A 16,849-nucleotide genomic window follows, 5' to 3' on the forward strand; every position below is an offset into this window, starting at 1 on the left:
TCGCAAAGAGTCAGCTGAGCGACTGAATTGAACTGAAGGTACTTGATAAATTGTTTGTTAATTAAATGAATAGTTGATATTGGAAAAAAGTGAAAGTGTTAGTCGCTCAGTGTCTGACTCTTTGCCACACCATGGACTGTAGCCCGCCAGGCTTCTCTGTCCATAGGATCCTCCATGCAAGAATACTGGAGCAGGTTGCCATTTCCTACTCCAAGGGATCTTCCCCACCCAGGGATCAAACCTGGGTCTCCTGCATTGCCAGTGGATTCTTTACTCTCTGAGCCACCAGGGAAGCCCAGTTCACATTTGGTGAGCTCTTATTAGAGATTATCACATTAAACACTTATGTCCCCTTAAGATAGGTAGACTTTTCTTTTCTTTGTGCTACTGGGCTTGTAGGATCTCAGTTCCCTGACCAGGATTTTTTATTATTATTATTTTAAAATATATATTTATTTACTTGACTGCCTCGGGTCTTAGTGGCAGCACACGGGATGTTCATTGCATCATGTGGGATCCCTCACTGTGGTGCATGACTCTCTAGATGTGACTCTCGGGCTCAGTAGTTGTGGCGCTCAGGCTTAGGTGCTCCTTGACATATGGGATCTTAGTTCCCCAATCAGGGATCGAACCTGGGCCACGGCAGTGAAAAGCACTGAATCCTAACCACTAGACCACCAGGGAACTCAGATAGATACTATGACCAGTGCCGTCTTACAGATGAGGAAAGGGAGGCTCAGAGAAGTTAGGTCTGTTTCCCAAAGCCACACAGTAAGTGCTGGAACCAAGCCTTGAGCCCCGCTGTCTCTGCCCTCTGTGCCTATGCCCATGATCCCCACCTTAGACTGGACGCGGGATGGACTTCAAGACACAGAAGACATTGCATAAACCCAGGAGGAGGAGTCAGCAGTTTGCAAGGACAAGTGGGCTACACGGAGGCAGCAAGGAGAAGTGCAGTGGTGTGGGAGCTGATCTGGAAGCGTCTGGATTGGACCTGCGCTTTCGAGCAGGCAGAGCAAAGACTCTGTGTTCTACATGTCCATCACCCAAACCTGCCCCTGCGGTGGGGGCTGGTGACGGATGCATCACCACCCAACAGACACCCCTGGCTCACCCACTTTAATTAGGAGGAGGTGTCAAGACCCATTAGGATCACCTGGGAATGCCATGCTGGGACCAACAGCTGCATACTCTCAAATCACTGCCTTCCCACCCCAGCTAATATTTCATCAGCATTCATTCATTCATTCATTCCTTTAGTGCTAGTATTTTTTAAGTATTAATCATTTTTACTTATTTTTTATTGACATATAGTTGATTTACAATGTTGTGTTAGCTTCAGGTGTACAGCAAAGTGATTCAGTTATATATTAATATGAAAGTGAAAGTGTTCATCGCTCAGTTGTGTCCGACTGTTTTGCAACCCCATCATCTGTAACCCACCATACAATTGTGGAACCCAGGAGATCAAACCCAAGCCTCCTGCAATGCAGGCAGATTCTTTACCGTCTAAGCCATTATGAAGAATCCAATATGTTAAAATATATATATACACATATATATGGGGGCTTCTGAGGTCTCACTAGTATAAAGAACCTGCCTGCCAGTGCAGGAGACATAAGAGACTCATGTTCGATCCTTGGGTCAGGAAGATCCCCTGCAGGAGGAAATGGCAGCTCACTCCAGTATTCTTGCCTGGAGAATCCCATGGACAGAGGGGCCTGGTAGACGACAGTCCATAGGGTCACAAAGAGTCTGACATGACTGAAGTGACTAAGCATGCACACAAATGTGTATATATATTCTTTTTCAGACTCTTTTCCATTATAGATTATCACAAGATATTGAATATAGTTCCCTGTAATTTTAAAATATTAAGCAGATAATACAGCCAGCCACATGGTAAAGTTGTCAAACAGTACAAGAAAATATACAACAGAAAGCAGAGCTCCCTTTCACCCCAGACTTTTGAGGCCAACCTCCTCCCAAGCCATGGCTATTTTAAGTCTCTTGTGGGTCCTTCCAGAAATGTCTTATGCATACAAAAATGTGCAAATACAATTATTTTTAATTTTTTTAAAACACATACACACATAATTTTTTCCTAATTCATAAGGCGTTCTGGGCCTCTCTTGATAACACTGCATGGAGACCTGCCCTGCTCTTTTCATGGTTGCCCAGCACTCCATGACTTGGTTTCCACGTCATCTGATGATATTTATGTTGTGTCCAATCATTCGTTATTACAGGGGATGCTTCCATGAGCTCTTTAGATCATCCATCTTCGCTTGATCTCAAAATATCTACAGGAAACCAGTTCCAAGTCATGGAAATGCCAGGCCCATGGCTAAGTATGTTTTTAATTTCAGTAGATAGAGACAGAGATCAAATTGCCAACATCTGTCAGATCATCGAGAAAGCAAGAGAGTTCCAGAAAAACATCTGCTTTATTGACTATGCCAAAGCCTTTAACTGTGTGGATCACAACAAATGTGGAAAATTCTGAAAGATAAGGGAATACCAGACGACCTTACCTGCCACCTGAGAAACCTCTATGCAGGTCAAGAAGCAACAGTTAGAACTGGACATGGAACAAAAGACTGGTTCCAAATCAGGAAAGGAGTTCATCAAGGCTGTATATCGTCACCCTGCTTATTTAATGTATATGCAGAGTACATCATGTAAAATGCCAGGCTGGATGAAGCACAAACTGGAATCCAGTTTGCTGAGAGAAATATCAATAACCTCAGATATTCAGATGACACCACCCTTATGGCAGAAAGTGAAGAGGAACTAAAAAACCTCTTGATGAAAGTGAAAGAGGAGAGTGAAAAAGTTGGCTTAAGGCTCAACATTCAGAAAACTAAGATCATGGCATCTGGTCCCATCACTTCATGGCAAATAGATGGGGAAACAATGGAAACAGTGACATACTTTATTTGGGGGGGCTCCAAAATCACTGCAGATGGTGACTGCAGCTATGAAATTAAAAGATGCTTGCTCCTTGGAAGAAAAGCTATGACCAACCTAGACAGCATATTAAAAAGCAGAGACATTACCTTGCCAACAAAGGTCCATTTAGTCAAAGCTATGGTTTATCCAGTGGTCATGTGTGGATGTGAGAGCTGGACTATAAAGAAAATTGAGCGCCGAAGAATTGATGCTTTTGAACTGTGGTGTTGGAGAAGACTCTTGAGAGTCCCATGGGCAGCAAGGAGATCCAAGCAGTCAATCCTAAAGGAAATCAGTCCTGAATATTCATTGGAAGGACTGATGCTGAAGCTGAAACTCCAATACTTTGACCACCTCATGCGAAGAACTGACTCATTTGAAAAGACACTGATGTTGGGAAGATTGAAGAAAGCAGGAGGAGAAGGGGACAACAGAGGATGAGATGGTTGGATGGCATCACCAACTCAATGTGTATGAGTTTGAGTAAGCTCCAGGAGTTGGTGATGGACAGGGAAGCCTGGCATGCTGCAGTCCATGGGGTCTCAAAGAATCGGACACGACTGAGTGACTGAACTGAACTGAACTGAGATAGCACCATCCAAGGCAACGTCACAACTCATTCTCTCCCCCAAATATGTGAGCATCTCTGGGACAGGATCCACTTGACTCCGTTTACTGATGCATGGATCCTACTTGTTCCTTTGAGATTCCACAGACGTTCCCTTGGCTCCTGCTAGGTATCCACCTCTACGTAGGTCCTCGAACACAAGTTATTAACCAGGATTATAAGGCTGGCTGGCCTTTAAAAGATTTTCTACTGAATAAAACATCATTTGGGTAGTATAAATAATGCATGCTCCTATAAGTGATTGAATAGGCCTCCTAACAGTGGAGGGACATGTTTATGACCTAATATTAAATAGCAAATGCAGCATACAAAGAGTGAATCTTAAAGTCGAGTCTTTTTCAGCATCCCTGGGATCTAGTTAAGAATACAGATGCCAGGACACCAGTCCTGCAGGTCCTGACTCAGTAGACTTGGGATAGGGCCAGTGCAAAACAATGTGTATTTTGAGATGCTCACCAAGCTCACCAAGAGGTGCTGTGCATTCTTAAAATATTATATATTCACTATAATCTCACATATGATCAAAGAATAAAAATTGGGCTCATCAAAGAGAATAGTGCTTGTGTCTGATTGAAGTGAGTCTGAGCTTAGCTTCTTTTCTGTGCTTTGCTGTGTTTTCCAAATTTTCCAGCTCAGAAACTTGTTCAGAAAACAAAAGGATGCTCTAAAAATCGATACTCCCTCTGCCTCCCTCCATCTGCTTGTTCCTTCCTTCTTGATTCAGCCCAGATTGAAGGAGCCTAGAGGGACATGAAACTTGGTTACAACACTTAATCTGGAGTGGATGGGTTTGTCCTAGAAAGCATCATCAAATTATCAAACCTTAAATGAGGTCTCTGGATGCGAGGTGTATGGGAATTCTTTGTTACAGCTATGCAACTTTTATTTAAGTTGAAAACTCCACGATTTTATGCAAGCATCTCACCGTCATCTTGGTGAGATAATAAAGCTTTTCTGTTGCTTGAATTACAAAGCATCGTAATATGCCTCTTAGCACTTAAAAAAAAAAAGTCTAATATGGATCTTTCTGGAATACCTTATCGATGGAAGTCCATGCTTCTTCTGCCATAAAATATATTTATTAAAGTTAGGAGATAAACATTAATATAGTACTATCATCTAATCCATGGATCAATTTTCCCAATAATATCTTTTACATAAAAATATTTTTAACTGTATTTTCTTACTCTGGATCCAATTCAGGATTATATATTGCATTTGGTGGGCACGTCTCATTAGTCTCCTTCCTTCTAGAATGTTCTGCAGCCTTTCTTTGCCTTTCGGGATCTTGATGTTTTTTTCAGAGTACAAGCCAGCTATGAATTTTCCTCCATTTGGGTTTGCCTGACGTTTTCTCATCACAAAATTCAGGTAATACGTCTTTGGCAGGAATGTCCCAGCCTGATCTCGTGTTTTTCTTTGCATGTCAGAGGAGGCGGCTCACAGTGTGGTCTGTCTCTTTCCGATGTCCTTAACTTCGATCACTCAATTAAGGCGGTGCCCGCAGGCTTTCTCTCCCGTCAAGTGGCTACTCCTGCCTTTGTAATCAACCAGGAATCAGTGGGGAGCTATTCTGACACCACGTGACTATCCTGTTTCTCATCAAACGTTCGCTCTTTAATTTTAGCTTCCATTGACGATTCTTCACTGAAACAAGTATCATAGTAGTTGCCGAATCTCATAGCATTGTTCAGAATATGAAAAGTTAAGTGTATATCAAAGGACCTTGACCTACTAGTTATATTTCAAGGGAAATCATATTATAGGTCAATTCTATCTCAATAAAGCTGGGGGGTGGGGGAAGAGAAAATATCTCAAGGAAGCAATGTAAGATGTGAACAAAGATATGAGTACAAAGGTTTTCATGGCAACGTTGCTAGTAAGAGCAAAAAATGGAAAATCAAGCAGTGTAGTAAATTGATACCAAGAAATAGGAGGCACTCATTTAAAGCAAGATTTTGAAGAAATTGTCCCCACTGAATGCTAAGTCATAGAAGGTAAAGTATCAAACTGCATTTGGCTAAAAGGAATTTGATATCCTGACTTGGATCCTAGAACAGAAAAAGGATGTCATCCCTTATAAGCAGAATCTAAAAAGAAATGATACAAATGACCTTTTTTTTACAAAACAGAAACAGAGTCACAGACTTAGAGAACAAATTGAAGATTGCCAGCAGGGAAGGATTGGGAGAAATGATAGTTAGGGAGTTTGGGATGGACATGTACACGACACTGTATTTGAAATGGATAACCAACAAGGTCCTCCTGTATAGCACAGGGAACTCTGCTCAGTGTCACGTGGCAGCCTGGATGGGAGGGGAGTTTGGGGGTGAATGGACACGTGTATGTGTATGGCTGAGTCCTCTTAGCTGTACACCTGAAACTATCACAACATTGCTAATCAGCTATATTCCAGTATAAACTAAAAAGTTTTTTAAAAATGGGGAAAAAAGGATGTCAGTGGGAAAGGTAGTGAAATTCAAATTAAGTCGGTTGCTAAGTTAGTGGCAATGTTCTGATATTAAATTCTTTGTTTTAATAAATGTTTCATGGTATGTGTGTGTGTTGGTCACTCAGTTGCTTCCAACTCTTTTGCCACCCATGGACTGTACCTGCCAGGCCCCTCTGCCCATGGAGTTCTCTGGGCAAGAATACTGGAGGTTACCATGCCCTCCTCTAGGGGATCTTCCTGACACAGGGATCGAACCCGTGTCTCCCCCAGTACAGTAAGATTCTTTACCATTCATGGTACGTAGATATTAATATTAGGGGGAATTGGGTCTGGGCTATCCCGGATCTCTCTCCATTATCTTAGCAACCTTCCTGCAAGTCTAAAATTGTTCCAAAATAAAAACTCCATTTAAAAAATTGCCTTGGGAGTGATGGGTCTGTTCATCATCCTACTTGTGGTGATGGTTTCATGAGTGGATGCAATTGTCAAAACATTTTAAATTATACACATTAAATATGAGCAGCTTATTGTATGTCAATTATGCCTTGATCAAGCTTCTTTTTTAAAAAAATGGTCTTTGGTAAACTCAATTTTGTTCAAATACAAGCATTAGGAAAAGTACTGGATGGAAATATATCACAACGGTGTTGGGGGCCTTCTCTGATAGCTCAGTGGTAAAGAATCTGCCTGCTGATGCAGAAGACATGGGTTCAATCTCTGATCCTACACACCGAGGAGCAACTAAGCCCGTGCACCACAACTATTGAGCCTGTGGTCTAGAGCCCGGGAATCGCAACTACTGAGCCCATGTGCCCTAGAACCTGTGCTCCGCGACTAGAGTAGCCCCTGTTCTCTGCAGCTAGAGAAAGGCCCGTGCAGCAGTGAAGACTCAGAACAGCCAAGTAAATAAATACATAAAATTTTTTAAAGAGAAATCTTAGTGCTAAAGCAATCAAGATTTTTTTTTTTTTAATGGTGTTGGTGTCTCTGTAGCTAGTGGGATGATAGTTCAGTCACTCAGTCATGTCCAACTCTTTGCGACCCCATGGACTGCAGCACACCAGGCCTCCATGTCCATCACCAGCTCCCAGAGCTCACTCAAACTCATGTCCATCAAGTCAGTGATGCCATCCAGCCATCTCATCCTCTGTCACCCCCTTTCTCCTCCTGCCTTCAATCTTTTCCAGCATCAGGGTCTTTTCTAATGAGTCAGTTCTTCACATCAGATGGCCAAAGTATTGGAGTTTCAGCTTTAGCATGACTGTCATTTTATAATTTGCTCTGGTTTGCAAGTTCCTTATAGTGGACATGCAAGACTTGAATAAACAGAAGTAACCACTATTTTTACACAGGGTGGTTTGCAATGATAAAGCTTTTCTTCCTTGTCTGTGAAGCATCTGGCTTCTGGTAAGAGCTAATACCCATTTCCCACCTTCGCTCATTAAGACAATAAATAAGGCAAATAAATAAAACCTGAAGAAAGAAGAAACCCTCTCGCAGCCAAGGCTCCTCGCCTGGGAATAAAGAGCCTGAAAATGTGCACTAAGAATGATGGAGACCTCAGAGCAGTGGTCCCCAAAGCTGTGTGTGTTGGGAATGCTTGTGAAAATGCAGATGTGTGTGTGTGAGCTGGGTTTGCTTGTGAAAATGTAGACCTCCCAGCCCCCACCAGCAGCAACAGTGACTCAGTAGGTCTGGGGTGGGGATGACTGGGAATGTTTGCCCAGCAGCTCACATGATCTGACCCAGGTGATGGAGATCAAGGCTCAGCCCCAGGGCTGAGGGGCCAGCTGAGAGTTTGCCTGAAGGTCAGCCCGGGGCTCACCAAGTGTGGACCATATTAACCCGCCCAGCTTAAAGCCCACATGACCCCAGTGCCTTGTGGCTGGGACTTTCCAGATCTCCTGCAGACTTGGGAGGATGTCCCGGGAAGCCAGGGAGGTGAGTAGTTCCCCTCCATCCTCAGGGGGACAGGGGTGAGGCCCAGACAGCTCCATGGACCTCAAGCCATGTCTATAACCCTGCCTTGGACCAGGTCTCTGGGTTTTCACTCCACTTTGGGGTGCCACTCACTGCTGGAGGGTCGGGAGGAGGGGACGCCAGGTGTGGGGGGAAGGGGCAGAGGCAGAATGGCTGAGGGGACAAAGGCCAGCCTGTGCCAGTGACGGGGAAGCAGAGGAGCACCCTGGCATCAGTGACACCCCAGGGACAGGGACAGCAAGGCTGGGGCGAGGGGGCAGAACTGGAGACCATGTGCCAGATGAAGGCCTTTTAATCCACAAGCTTCACACTCTGGGCCCTGTTCTTGGAGAGAAAGGAGGGGCGCCTGGAAAGAGCCACAGCCTGGTCCCTTTGTCCCCTCTGCTGGCTGCGACCTAATTAAGCAGCTGAGACGGTGGTGCTAGGAGGAGCCGCCACCTCCCAGGTACTAATTCAGCCTCGGAGATGCAGACGTCTAAGTCCCGGCTCCTGCAGCACCTGGGTCTCCACCTCCCTCCAGAGACTCTCTGGAAAGTCACCTTGACCTGAAGGACCTCTCAGGAGGAACCTGAGGCTTCGTGCAGGAGCTCCAGCTGGGGAGGGGGCGAGGCCCCGGGCAGGCAGCTGGTGTCATAGTCCATGGAGAAGGGGGTGCCTTCCCATTCATCTGCAGAGTGGAGGTGGGCACCGGGAATCCTGATAAAAAGAGCTTTTCTGGGAAACTCCCCAGTGGTCCAGTGGTTAAGACCCCACCCTCCAATGCAGGGGGTGTGTGTGTTCAATCCCTGCTTGGAGAACTAAGATCCTTCATGCCACGGAGTATGGTTAAAAATTAAAAACCGATAAGCACCTGACCATCACAATAGGGCTTGACAGAAAAGAGCTAAAGCTACCCAAAGATGGGGTTCCAAGCCCAGAATGGGAGGTCAGGAAGGGCCTCCTGGAGTGGGGTGGACAAGCAGGGTTTGGCCCCTTGAAGGCAGAAATCAAGAGTGTTTGCTGGCCGAGGGAGCAGCTTTAGCTCCGTGACCCTTTGGGGAATGAGGAGCAGGTGGAGGTGGGAAGACTCCTCAAAGGCGCTGGTTCTCAAAGCGTGGTCCCTGGAGCCACAGATGCCTCACCTGGGCGATGTTAGAAACGCCCATTCGCTTCCCAGGTGGCGCTAGTGATAAAGAGCCCACCTGCCAATGCAGGAGACACGGATTTGATCCCTGGGTCAGGAAGATCCCCTGGAGGTGGGCCTGGCAATCCACTCCGGTATTCTTGCATGGAGAATCCCCTGGTCAGAGGAGCCTGGCGAGCTACAGTCCATGGAGTCACAAAGAGACACAACCAAAAGGACTTAGCACACACGCAGGGCCCCCTCAGACCTCCTGACAAACAGGGCGGGGCCCAGCGATCTGTTTTAACAAACTCTCCAGGTGACAATGATGCCCGGGAACATCTGAGAAGCCGTGCCTTGTCGTTACTTAGCAACTGAAATATCACCACTCAGATAATCCCACCTGCCTGTCTAGACCACAGCAGGTCTGAGTGCTCTAGGCCTGTAGCTCTTACACTTTCGGGGCCTCTTTAAGAAAAGACTGTGGAATCACAGATGTAAACTGGGTTTCAGAAGGGGCCTTTGCAAGGGAGGGAGGCTGAAACATCATTAGCTTCCTGTTAAATTTGCCTCGGGACTGACAGCTCTGAATGGTGGTGAGGGGGAAGGCAGATGCTGGAGGCAGAAAGCAGGGGACTCTAAACCCCCCTTCCCACACGTAGGCCTGTGGTTTTTGCCCCAGTGGAGAAGTTCTGCACGGCTTATGTAGACGGCCAGGAAGAGGCTGGGCCGCTCGCTTACCAGGTGGGGAGGGGGGGGTGCATCATGCTTATTAAACAAACCTCCCACCCACGGTTTGATTCAGCAGGTCTGAAGTAGGGCCCAAGTTTGCCTCTCTCGTTTCCTGGAAGGCACAGCTACACATTTTGCAGGGTTGCTGTTTTTGAGTCGCTCGGTCGTGTCCGACTCTGCAACCCCATGGACTGCAGCATGCCAGGTCTCCCTGTCCTTCACCATCTCCTGGAGTTCGCGTGCGTCCACGTCCATTGAGTCGATGATGCTGTCTAACCACTTCGTCTTCTGTCACCCCCTTCTCCTCCTGCCCTCAGTCTTTCACAGAATCGGGGTCTTTTCCAATGAGGGCTCTTCACATCAGGTGGCCAAAATATTGGACATGTTATGGGTTATAATACTCAGTTATGACCACAGATCCAAAGAAGGGGGTTGATAAACTCAGAAGTAGAGACTGAGCTGCTGGGGGAAGCACCTTGCATCACCAGTCACGTGGGACCCAGATCTGAACATGAAATCCCAGCCCCGCCTTCTTAGCTGTTGGCTCTTGGACAAGGTGGTCATTCTCTGTAAAGTGCGTTCCTGTTGCAGAGGGCCTGCCGCCCAGTAGGCTCTCGTATCGTAGTTCCTTCGGCTTGGCCTAATGACTTGCTCTGAAAAGAAGCAACTCCATGGATGAGACCCCAATGCACTTGATGCCACAAGGAGGGTTGAGGGCCCCTGTGGGTGACTGCATGGTGGGGAGGGAGCCTTAACACACAAAGGGCACAGAACAGCATGGAGAAGTGGTGGGAGCAAGGGATTAGGGCCAGTCAGCTCTGGTCCCATCAGTGAGTGTCTGCCACTTATGGCCTGACCCTAACTTGTTGCTGTTCTAAGTCCCAATCTCCTGTCTGTAAATGGGAGGGTATATGTTATTGATAAGAGTAGAAAGCATTGGACACCACAGTCTTCTCAACAGGTTGAACCCACTGTGCGTGCATGCAGAGTCACTTCAGTCATGACCGACTCTATGGACTGTAACCTGCCAGGCTCCTCTGTCCATGGGATTCTCCAGGCAAGAATACTGGAGTTGCCATGATGATCTCCAGGGGATCTTCCCAACCCAGGGATTGAACCTGTGTTTCTTACATCTCCTGCATTGGCACACAGGCTCTTTACCACTAGCACCACCTGGGAAGCCCAGAATCCACTGTGCTTTGTTATTATTATTAATCCCATTGTTCTTTACCATTTAGAGCCTGAGAACTCAAGATGAGTGGTGATGGGCCTGGCTGTGTACCTCACGGGAAAAGTCACAGCAGGAACCGGAAAAGGATGCCACGATGGATCTATTGGAGGAGGAGTGTAAGTCTCAAAATATTCATGAATATTGATCAGAGAGCCCCTGTGACAGGCTTCAGGAGGCTGGGAAAAGGGCTGCTCTCCCTAGGGCTGGGGCATGGGTTGATGAAAGTCAGATTTATTCCAGGACTATGCTGTCCTGTAAGGTGGTTACTAGTGACGTGTGGCTTTCAGGTTGGTGGGGCTGAGCAACTGAGATGTAATTTAGAACCAACTTTAAAACCTGATATGCCATTCAGTTACTAGAAAACTTTTTTAAAAGTATATTTGGAGCCACTTGGGTAGATGAATCTCCTTTTTCAACTGAAAATATTATGAAGTTGAAAATACATTTGCAATAAACATTTAGCATCTGGATTAAGATGCTAAAAGTATAAAATACACACTATCAAAGAATTAGTATCCCTCCAAAGAAAGATGCAAGTATTATCCTTTACACATTATTTGATGTAAAGGAGTTTATTTTTTCATTTATTCAAGTATAGTTGATTTACAGTGGTGTGTTAACTTCTGATGTACAACAAGGTGATTCCAGTTATATATGTATCTACACACGTTATTTTTCATATCTTTTCAATTATAGTTTATCCCAAGATATTGAATATAGTTCCCTGCTCTATACGGCAGGATTTCGTTGTTCATCTGTTCTATATATAATAGTTTGCATGGTGTAAAGGAGTTTAACGTCTTCATGTGATCAAATATTTCCTTTATGTTCAAGAATTATATTGTTGAGTTTTTTTTAATGGTTTCATTTTTACTATTTGACTAATTATTTCATGAACTGATGAGAAATTCTGGATGGAAAAGAGCCATTTTAAAACAAATTTTTAATTTCTCAATGAGCATGTGCATATTTTGTCCTGGTGTGTTAGGTTTTTTTGGCGGGGTGGGGGGGCAGTGTCATATTTTATGTCTTTATAGTTCTGCCACCTTTCATAGAACTTTTGCTAATGAGATATTATCTCGTGTAAGATTGAAAATAATCCCAGAAGGTAGATGGGGCATGCCATGTCATCCCATTCTACGCATATAGAAATTAAACGCTTGCCCAAAGATTGCCGGTTTAGAAATCCTGAAGTTAGCACTTGAATTTGGGAATTCTGATTTTTGTAACTGGATGTGTACTGTCACGGGGAACCAGAAAAATTACTCCTTTCTTAGGTCGCTAGGTTGATCCTCCAGGAACTTGAACAAGCAGAAAGTTTCCTCCTGAAATTGGTTTACTCAAATTAACTAGACCCCACCTTACACGTCTGAGTCTGGGCCCCCACTCATATTCATTGCCTGTTTTCTTAGGATTCAACCAGCCATTTCTCAAGATCATTTTCAGGACTTTGATCCACAAGTGGTCGATATGTATAGTCTCGATCTTTTCAGAGACTTACATTCATCACAACCTGGCTGTTTTAAAAAGGAGGCTTCTAAGAGGAAAGTCACCTTGGCCCACTAGCCATGATCCCAGGCCTCCCATCCTTTCCTTTCTCTGGCCTGATCTCTCTCACTGGTTTAGAGTGCGCCTTTCCAGACCTTTTCCTACGTGTTCATATCCACACCCTTAGAATCTATTGTTCTTGTTTTTGGAGTCAGGAATATATATGTATGATGTATGCATCATTTTTCAATTTGCTTTAAAAAAACACATATCTTCAAGCTCTCTCAGTATACTTAGATTTCCTTCTTTCTAACTGCTGTGCAATATATTATGGTACAAATGTATCAGTCCATTCATTCATGCAGCAGTGGGCATTTGGGTAGTCTTTTGATTTTGTTGTTACACACAATGCAATAGACATACTTATTCAGCATTCTTATTGACATGGGCAAATTGTTTGTGCTTTTCCAGGGGGTGGTAGTGAAACCTCCATCCTGGGGCATGCACTTATTAATATTTTACTGCCAAAATATTCTCTGAGGGCTATAGCAATTTATCACCAGTGATATATGAAAGCAATTACCATTTTTAATTTTGGGGCAATTTAATACAGATAGAAACGTTATTTCATTGTTTAAATTTGCATTTCTCTGATTGCTAATGCAGTTAAATGATTTTTTGCATGATCATTTCATATAGTCATCTTATGCAAATTGGTCATTCATAGCCACTGTTCAAAATTTTCTTTTTGATTTACTTTAACCAGTGTAAAAAGGGTTTTCTTCACCCGAATATATATATATATTTCTCTAGATAATAATTATATGTGCTACAAATATCTTCAGTGTTGCTTGACTTTTAACTTTCTTATATTGTTTCTTATATGTAGAACCTTAAAATTTATCAGTCAAATTTATCAAATTTATTAGTCTCTTAAGACTTAAAACATCTTATCTGTGTGTGGGTCCATGCTCAGTTGCTCAGTCAAGTCCAGCTCTTTGCGACCCCAGGGACTGTAGCCCACCAGGCTCCTCTGTCCATAGGATTTTCCAGGCAAGAATACTGGAGTGGGTTGCCATTTCCTCCAAGGGATCAACTTTTCCCCTTATCTTTTCTATTGTATCTTTTGCAAATAATTAATTTTGTATTTCTTTTTCTAATATTTATAGGTCTTTTTATTTTTACATAGACAACAACCTCCAGTATAGTTTTTAAAAGTAGCAGAAAGATAGCATGGTTCTTGCCTTGTCCCTAAGTTTTACAAAATTATAATGGAGTCCATTTTAAGGTTATTGATTTCAGTTCGACTGATGAAAGGACTAATTCTTACGCTAGCATCACACTGTTCAATTTATGGCAGTTTTGATGTACAGATTGCTTAGTCACCACCAATTCACTTTTCCTTGCCTTTTAATAAAAAGGCAATGTCTTCTGATGTCTTTTTCTCAGCTTTAAGCATGAACAGCTTGGTTGGGCATTAAACTGCTATATCATGGCTTTTCCTCTCAAAATTCTTTAGATTTTGTTCTATTCTGATTTTTTTTTCCCCAGAAATATTTCTGGCTTTTTGTGGGCTAATCTTTGTCTTCCTGGATATTTTCAGAATTTATTTCCTGATACTAAAACCTTAAGAATATTCTTCAGGGTCAAATCCTTTTCTCAGCTATGCCTTTGTTTATTCTTTTTGTTTTAATTTCTTGGGAAAACCAACAGATTTTAGAGTCACTCTTCTTTCTTCTCCTCCCTAATCATTTTCTCCTTTGCTGTCTGGCTTCTGGCCCTTTCTTCTGCTTTGCAGGACAAAGACCTGATACGTCAGTTCTGCTCATGACCTCAAATGCTGTTGAGTTATTGGTTCAACTTCTTCACCTCTTCTGTAACAAGGGACTCTTCAGGCATGGCTCTGTTTAGACACAAATGATTTCTTTGTGGGGTCGGGGCGGGGCAAACAAAATCTGAGGAAATGTAGTCGAGATTAAACTTAAAAATTACCTGATATCAGTAAGATCATGTTTTCTTTATTGGAGTATAGTTGCTTTACAATGCTGCCTTAGTTCCTGCTGTACAGCAAAGTGAATCAGTCACACCTGTACCTATATCCCCTCTTCCCTGGGTTTCCTTCCTATTTGGGTCACCACAGAGCACTGAGTAGAGTTCCCTGGGCCGTACAGTAGGTTCCTGTTAGGAACAGTAGGTTATCTGTTCTATACATAGTATCAATAGTGTATATATGTTAATCCCAATCTCCGAATTCTTAAAATCCAAGGTGGAGGATCAAAATGTAACCCATTTGCATATCTCTTCTGATTGAGTGCTCTGATACATCATCTGATTTTTTTTAATAACATAACCACATTTATTTAAGAATGTATTCCAATATCAAATTACAAAGTTCAACAATGCAAAACCGAGATTACTTTTGTACCAACCTAATAATCTTACACATGGTAATGCGTATGTTTCGGTGCTACTTTCTCAATTCTTCCCACCTTCTCCTTACCCCCTTGTGCCCATAAGTCCTTTGTCTGTCTGCATCTCTACTGCTGCCTTGCAGATAGGTTCATCAGTACTTTCTAGATTCCATATATATGTGTTAATATGATATTTTTATTTCTTTCTGACTTGACTTCATTCTGCAGAATAGGGTCTAGGTTCATCCACCTCATTAGAACTGATTCAAATGTGTTCCTTTTTATGGCTGAGTAATACTCCATTGCGTACATATACCGCAACTTATTGGTCCATTTATCTGACAATGGACATGTAGGTTCCTTCCATGTCCTAGCTGTTGTAAATAGTTGTGCAATGAAACCTTGGTCTACATGTGTCTTTTTCAGTCATGGTTTCCTCAGGGTACATGCCCAGTAGTGGGATTGCTGAGTCATATGGTAGTTTTATTCCTAGTTTTTGTCATCTGATTTTGACTGGCCTTGCACCCAAATTGAAAAGTAAGAATGAATGATCGTGACCTTGCTCCTGAGGCATCATTTTTTAAAAATTTATTGAAGTATGGTTGATTTATAATATTGTGTTAATTTCTGTTGCACATAAAAGTGACTCAGTTTATATATATATAATGTGCGTGTGCGTTGTTGTTGTTGTTCAGTCACTCAGTCATGTCCGATTCTGTGACCCCATGGACTGCAGGACGCCAGGCTTCCCTGTTCTTCACCATCTTCCAGAGCTTGCTCAAACTCATGTCCATTGAGTTGGTGATGCCATCCAACCATCTCATTCTCTGTCGTCCCCTTCTCTTCTGCCTTCAATCTTTCCCAGCATCAGGGCCTTTCCTAATGAGTCAGTTTTTCACATCAGGTGGCCAAAGTATTGGAGCTTCAGCACCAGTCCTTCCAATGAATATTCAGGACTAATTTCCTTTAGGGTTGTCTGGTTTGATCTCCTTGTAGTCCAAGGGACTCTCAAGAATCTTCTCCAACACCACAGTTCAAAAGCATCAATTCTTCAGCACTCAGCTTTCTTTATAGTCCAACTCTCACGTCCATACATGACCACTGGAAAAACCACAGCCTTGGCTAGACGGACCTTTGTGGACAAAGTAATGTCTCTGCTTTTTAATATGCTATCTAGGTTGGTCATAACTTTCCTTCCAAGGAGCAAGTGTCTTTTAATGTCATGGCTGCAATCACCATCTGCCGTGATTTTGGAGCCCAAAAAAGTAAAGTCTGACACTGTTTCCACCATTTCCCCATCTATTTGCCATGAAGTGATGGGACCGGATGCCATGATCTTTGTTTTCTGAATGTTGAGCTTTAAGCCCACTTTTTCACTCTCCTCTTTCACCTTCATCAAGAGGCTCTTTAGTTCTTCTTCACTTTTCTGCCATAAGGGTGGTGTCATCTGCATATCTGAGGTTATTGATATTTCTCCCGGCAATCTTGATTCCAGCTTATTCTTCCTCCAGCCTAGCGTTTCTCATTATATACTCTGCATAGAAGTTAAATAAGCAGGGTGACAATATACAGGCCTTGATGTACTCCTTTTCCTATTTGGAACCAGTCTGTTGTTCCATGTCCTTAACTGTTGCTTCCTGACCTGCATACAGGTTTTTCAAGAGGCAGGTCAGGTGGTCTGGTATTTTATATAATTTTCCACATTTTATATAATAGTTTACATCCGGTGGCTCATTTGGAAAGAATCCACCTGCCAATGCAGGAGACACAGCTTCAGTCCCTGGTCTGGAAAGATCCCACATGCCACGGAGCAACTAAGCCCGTGTGCCACACGATTGAGCCTGTGCTCTAGAGTCTGGGAGCTGCAACTCCT

General features: G+C 43.5%; 2 long non-coding RNA genes across 2 annotated transcripts in view; one reads left to right on the plus strand and one right to left on the minus strand.

Moving 5' to 3' along the window:
• Positions 1-4,084: 4,084 nt before the first annotated feature.
• Positions 4,085-5,433, minus strand: LOC123331528. Its single transcript, XR_006548208.2, has 2 exons — positions 4,768-5,433; positions 4,085-4,320 (listed from the first exon to the last, which is right to left on the minus strand). It is a non-coding gene; the product is annotated as an uncharacterized LOC123331528 (long non-coding RNA).
• Positions 5,434-7,836: 2,403 nt separating this feature from the next.
• Positions 7,837-16,849, plus strand: part of LOC123331553 — a 69,791-nt gene continuing 60,778 nt past the window's right edge. Inside the window, exons 1-2 of the long non-coding RNA XR_006548253.2 lie at positions 7,837-7,973; positions 11,085-11,193. This is a non-coding gene — a long non-coding RNA (uncharacterized LOC123331553). The remainder of the gene's footprint in view (positions 7,974-11,084; positions 11,194-16,849) is intronic.

Source organism: Bubalus bubalis, chromosome 24 (assembly GCF_019923935.1).
Source record: "Bubalus bubalis isolate 160015118507 breed Murrah chromosome 24, NDDB_SH_1, whole genome shotgun sequence".
Classification (NCBI taxonomy): Eukaryota; Metazoa; Chordata; class Mammalia; order Artiodactyla; family Bovidae; genus Bubalus; species Bubalus bubalis.